Genomic DNA, 6,321 nt, shown 5'->3' with positions numbered 1-6,321 from the left:
CCAACTGCAGGAGCCTTGCCCAGATGAGTGCCTACTGTGTGCGAGCCCACAGCTGCCACTTTGTTTACTGTGCCACGTTGACAGATGCCAACACCAGTTCCTGCAACTTCCCTCAAACATCCCAGCAGGGCCCTGGGAAGATTGGGATCTGAACTTGGATCAGCCTGCCTGCAGCATCCATGCTTTGCTGATGCCCTTAGCCACATTTCTGGGCTGGCTGCTCCTGAAAGCTGAGGAGAGCACAGGCCAGTGTGATCAGGGTCCAGATACAGTGCCCAGCACCCCCACCAACACCCCACCCTCTCTACGGCATATGTGGCCTTGAGCCATCACCTGAGCTGCTGCAGGCAGAGCCCTGGGGAGCCCAGCGTCTCAGTGAGGGGGACCCTGCCCTCCCCTTCCCCATGGCCCCATCTCAGAGGACGCTGAGTAACAGGTGTACATAGGCAATCATTCCTGAGCTGAGAAAGCCTCAGATGGTGGCCCTGAGCCAGAGTGGGTCAGGGGCACAGAAGAGGAGCAGAGGTTCTTGAAGGTCAGCCGACCAAATTTTGGTCAAATTCCAATAAATCTTCCACAAAATATTAACATTTAATGCTGAAAAAAATCCTAATGGTGACCTGATTCCCTCTTTTGAATTCCATCCCTCTCAGATAGCCTCTCTCTCGAGGTGACAAGCTGGTGGTACCTGAATTCATTACTGCCTGATTAATTATGCTGCCTTTGTACAAGGGAAGCGGGGACTTCAATCAGCGGTGGCCGACATCCCCAGGCCGCTGTCAGAGAGCCTGGCCCCATACCCGATGTGGGGCAGCCAGGAAGCTGGGAGTGGGGGCTGGTTGGATGTGACTGCCAGCAGTCAGAGGGCCTGGGATTTGGGGCCCTTTCTGCAAAAAAAAAAATGGGCATTTGGGCACTTGAGGGAGAGACGGCTGAGCCAGGTCCAAAGGAGTGGAGATTCCTGTTCTGTCCCAGGAGGGACCTGACCAGAGGCCTCCCTCCGGATTCTCTGCAGTTGGGTGTCCTCCCTTCAGGAGGGGCAATGGGTCTCAGAAGGTGTTATTTAGAGCAAATGTATCCCTTGGGACACGTGGTCACTGGAGAAGGCAAACGTGTACTTGCCAGTTACCCAGACCTGTGTGTGGACACAACTCTGTGGGCATCAAAGCAGAGTCTCCGCCTCTGGGGTGGGGGCCGGGGAGCTCCAGGCACTGAGGCAGGGCGAGAGCCACCACGTCCCCACATTGCTGGCGTGTTAACCTGCCAGGGCGCTCCTGCTCTTGTCCCACTTCTTCTGCATTTGTCAAGGTCTACAAAGCTGGGAAACGCAGTCTAATGTGAAGAGTTGCAGGGGGATATATTTTTTCGAAGAAGTAAAGACTACAGATCTTCCTTGACTTGTGATAGGGTTACATCCCCATAAACCCACTAAATATTATAAATTGATATATATGATCAATATATCATAAATATCATAAATTCAATCATAAGTTGAAAATATCCTAAGTCAAAAATGCATTTAATACACCTAAACTAGTGAACATCATAGTTTAGCCTAGCCTACCTTACACATTACTCATTAGCCTACAGTTGGGCAAATTCATTTAACACAAAGTCTATTTTATAATAAAAATGCTGAATATCTCATGTAAGTTATTGACTCCCACACTGAAAGTGAAAAACAAAATGGTTGTATGGGAACAGAATGCTTGTGAGTCTATCGATTGTTTGCCCTGTGACCACATGGCTGATGGGGAGCTGAGGCTCACTGCCCTGCCCAGCCCAGCATCAAGAAAGAGGACTGGACCGCATATAACAAGGACAGGAGAAGATCAGCATTTAAAATTCAAAGTGAATTTCTACTCTGTAGTGGTTTCTATCGAATGGGTATCATTTTCACACGATTGTAAAGTTGAAAAATCCTAAGTGGAGCCACTGTAAGTCAGGATTGTCTGACCCCATCCCTACCCTGAGCCTACAGCATGTGGAAAATGCAAGGAGCACACACCAACCTAAGTGTCCTGTGAGCCTGGGCTTGAGCAAGCCTGGTGTTGAATCCTAGCCTACCATGGATGTGCTATGTGACTGCTGCCAAGTTACCTAACCTCTCGAAGCCTCACTTTTCAGAGAGGCAGCACCATATGCCCCATAAGGTGATCGTAAGGGTTGAATAAGAGGGCCCACGTGAAGTATTGTCTTTGCCCCACAGGACCTCCTGGCATGGGCCAGCTTGATGCAGCTGCTTTGATGTCACTTTGTCAAAGCTGAGCAGTCAAAACATCAAGTGCTGGTTTTCATGACTAAGCTGTGTGTGAAGCCGTCATCCCACCACGAAGCTTCAGGTACCGGGAGAGTGTGCATTACCAGGCAATTTTGTAAAACCTTGTTTCTAGACTACAACAAAGCAATCCACATGCTGCCATCTCTGCTAAAGTGTTCCACCCGGACTGCCCTTCATGGAGGCTTCACTGGCCTCCCCACAAGCTACTCAGCAGGTATGGTCAGAGGAGCTCCCCTGCAGGGCAAGGAGGGCGGGCATAGGTCCCAGGAAGATCCAGGACAGTTGCTCACAACCTGGGGAGAGGGGTGTGTGCAGAGATGTAGCCAGGGAAGCCATGAATTGTTGGCAATGGCTCAGGAGCACAAGGACATGCGGATGTTGGCATCCCAAAGCAGAAGCCAGGACTGGAGTTTGGTCAAGGGAGAAGTCTAGGTCAAGGTCCAGGCCAGTCAGAAGCAGTCACAAATAAAGCACCAGGAATCCTCTGCCTGTTAGAAATGCTGAGGCTTGGTTACCCCACCCAGACCCATGGTTCAGGCCCAGCACCCCAGGCAGGACAGGGCTGGGAACCTAGAGCACACAGGGTAAGGTCCTACCTGAGAATGGGTAGCTGGGTCCCAGAGAGAAAGATCCAGTGTGCAGGGTGTCCTGAGGACAGGAGGCCACACTGTTACACTGTCAGCCAAAAGGACTAGGTGGGCATCTTGCACCAGAGCCATCTACGCAGATGCCAGTTGTTAATGAGTAAGGAAACTGTCAAGGAAATGCTACGACCCTGATGACAAAAGGGTTACCCACAAGGACCAAGGCCTTCACCCACCTTCCCATGCTTTATCACTGGCCAGAAGACAACAAGGTAGTGTGAAGTCCCAGGGAAAGGGAGGCCAAGGAGTGAGCAATGGGGGGAGGAGGCACCAGCCTCTCACCCGACCTGGGGCATCTGGGCATTTCAACCCATCAGGACAGCAGATGTAGAGCCTGAAATGTGCTCCCCCAATTTCTTCACAGTGCTTCACACATGCCACCCCCAAGCCCGGGGACTCCACAAGTGTAGAAAAAGGCCTCCAGAACATCTATGACTCAGTCATCTGGTATGCCGGGAAGAACACTGGACCAAGAGTCAAAAGCCTTGGCACCTATATATCAGATCCTCAGTTTGTGAGCTGGGGCCTCAGGGCAAGTTACTTAACCCCTCTGTGTCTTAATTTCTGATCTATAAAGTATATTCATACCTTCCAGTTAGGTTACTATGGGGATCAGTCAGATAACAAATCACAGGGGCTCTATAAAGGTTGCTTTCCTGTTCCTTTTTCTTTTTTGTTACCTCGACCTCTGTTATTTGCCCATTTGCTTTTTAAGTTTACAGGTATTTCACAAAGTTCACTGGGGAGAAGAATCTCCTGCTTCCTCCCTTTTTAAAAAGATGTCATAGTATTTTGGAAAGAATATGAGTCTTAGGTTAGGGAAAAAAAACATGTTGACTAGACTGGCACCTAGTAGGTGTTCAATAAAAATCTGAGGGAGGAAGAAAGGAAGGGACAAAGAGCTGTCAAGAAAGCATGGGGGGCTTCTCTGTGAAAGTCCATTTCTCTCTGGAGTTGTGAACTCCACTCAGACAGGCACTGCCCAGCACTGAGCCTCTGGCAAAGCCCAGCAAGCATGGGTGACCAGAAGGAAAGCTCTCCTGTGCCCTGTTTCCTTGCTACATGCAGATTGCCAGACTTAATAGTCTGATTTTTTTTTTCATCTTTGCACTTTCTACCTTTCTCACATTATGCCTAAGGTATGTCTCAACATGTAGCTGGGTTTCAGTTATTTACCCTGACAGTTTCTATAGTTTGATGACAGTATTTAGTTCCTTTACATTTAACTACTTCTATATTTGGTTTTAAATCTATAATGTTCTTATTTCTTTTTCTATTTGCCTCACCATCTTTTAGAGTAATTGTTTTCATGTCTTTTCCCTCTCTGTTATTAGCTCGTTGGTTATATATTTTTACCATTCCTTTAGTGGCTATATATCCTAGAGATTATGTTATGGATTGAATTGTGTCCCCCACCCCACCCACCAAATTCATATGTTGAAGCCCTGACCCCGAATAGGACTATGTGAAAATAAGGCCTTTACAGAAGTAATTAAGGTTAAATGAGGTCATCAGGGTAGGACCTTGATCTGATAGACTTAATGTTCTTATAAGAAGGGAGAGTTCGCTCTCTCTCTGACATCTGAGGACACAGCAAGACAGGGATATCTGAAAGCCAAAAAGAGAGCTCTCACCAGAACCCGGCCAACCTGCCACCCTGATCTCAGATTTCCAGCCTCCAGAACTGTGAGAAAATTAATTTCCACTGTTTAAGCCACCCAGTCTGTGTTGCTTTGTTATGGAAGCCCAAGCAGATTAGGACAGATTGTAGGTACCCTTATTAAAGTCTAAAATAAATTAGTAATTTTAATAGCTCTTGAACAATGCAAGGACCTTAATATATTCTAACTCTATTCACTCCCTCCCACTTTGTTCTATTGTTGTCATACATTTTAATTCTTACATGTATTTTGTTGAAAAAATCTATATGTACTTAAACCCTATAAGACATTATTTTTTTGCCAATATTCATCTTTGCACTTTCTACCTTTCTCACATTATGCCTAAGGTATGTCTCAACATGTAGTTTATCCACTTAATCTCCCTACTGCTTTCTGCATTCACTTCTTTCTGCATTTCTAAGATTCCGACTATAATAATTTTCCTTCTGTATAAGAGAATTTCCCTTAGTATTTATTTTAGTGTATATTTGCTAGTGACAAGTGCTCTCACTTTTCATCTATTTTAAAATAACCTCACTTAATCTTCATTACTGATGAACATTTTATTAGTTATAGAGTTCTAGATTGACTCTTCACACTGTAAATATGTTATTGCATTGTCTTCTGGCTCCCATGGTTTCTGTTGAAAAGTTAGTTGTAAGTCTTATGGTGGCTGCAGTGAAGGTAATCTTATCATTTTATTTGGCTACTTTTATGATTATCTCTTATACTTTGGTTTTTGGTAATTTTGCTATAAGTGTCTTAGTGTGATTTTCTTTGTATTTATATGGCTTAGGGTTCTACAGGGCCTCTTGAATCTGTGGATTCTTCTTTCATCAATTTTGGAAAATTCCTGACCATTATCTGTTCAAAAATGGAATTCTGTTCCATTCTTTCTCTGCCTCTTTTGACTTCAATTACAATTATGCTAAACTTTTTCACTATGTCCAAATATGACATACTCCTTCTGTATTTTTCATTTTGTCTCTTTATGCTTCAGTCCAGATATTTTCTTCTGATATATCTTCCAATTCACTAATTCTCTCTTCATCTGTGTCAAATCTGCTTTGAACTCATCTAATGTTTTTTTTTTAAGTGTGAACGCAGTCCCCCACTACCACAAATTATGCAGTCTAGTTTCCCACATTTGAGGAAATCACAGGGGTCAGCACATCTGGAGTGGAATGGATAAGCCTCACCCTGTGAAAACCACCTTCATGATCATGGTATCTCCCCTTCCAGATAAGTAGCATCTAATGTTTTTAATTATATTTTTTGTTATAAAATTTCCATTCATGTTTTTTATACTCTATTCTCTGTTGGAATTTTCCTTTTTGTCTTTTTTCTTCTTAAACATATCAATTACAAGTTATACTAAAGTCTATATCTCATAACTCCAATAACTGGATTTCCTGAGAGTCAATTTCTATTATCTATTTCTTCTCTTGGTTTTGGGTCATTTGGTCTTGTTTCCTGATATGCCTAGTAAATTTTCATCAAATGCTACATGTTGTACATGAAAACCTGTGATAATGTAGATGATGCTTTCTCCAGAGATTTTCTTTTGCTTTTGTGAAGCAGTTAGTATGGAGGCAGGCCATCTTAATTTAGTTTCAAAGCTGTATCTTTGTAAGAGTAAGAGTTGGTCCTTTTTTGATTTCCCTTACTACTAGTATAACCAAAAGCCTAGGATATTACCAGGCCCTCTCTGAGATGGCCAAAGCTTTGCTCAGCT

General features: G+C 44.4%; 1 non-coding gene across 1 annotated transcript; it reads right to left on the bottom strand.

The window, feature by feature from the left end:
- Positions 1 to 5,678: 5,678 nt before the first annotated feature.
- LOC118934433 (U1 spliceosomal RNA) lies at positions 5,679 to 5,836 on the bottom strand. The gene has a single exon (XR_005033465.1). It is a non-coding gene; the product is annotated as a U1 spliceosomal RNA (small nuclear RNA).
- Between the last annotated feature and the right edge of the window lie 485 nt (positions 5,837 to 6,321).

Source organism: Manis pentadactyla, chromosome 15 (genome assembly GCF_030020395.1).
Source record: "Manis pentadactyla isolate mManPen7 chromosome 15, mManPen7.hap1, whole genome shotgun sequence".
NCBI lineage: Eukaryota > Metazoa > Chordata > Mammalia > Pholidota > Manidae > Manis > Manis pentadactyla.
This window is presented reverse-complemented; position numbering and strand designations above follow the sequence as displayed.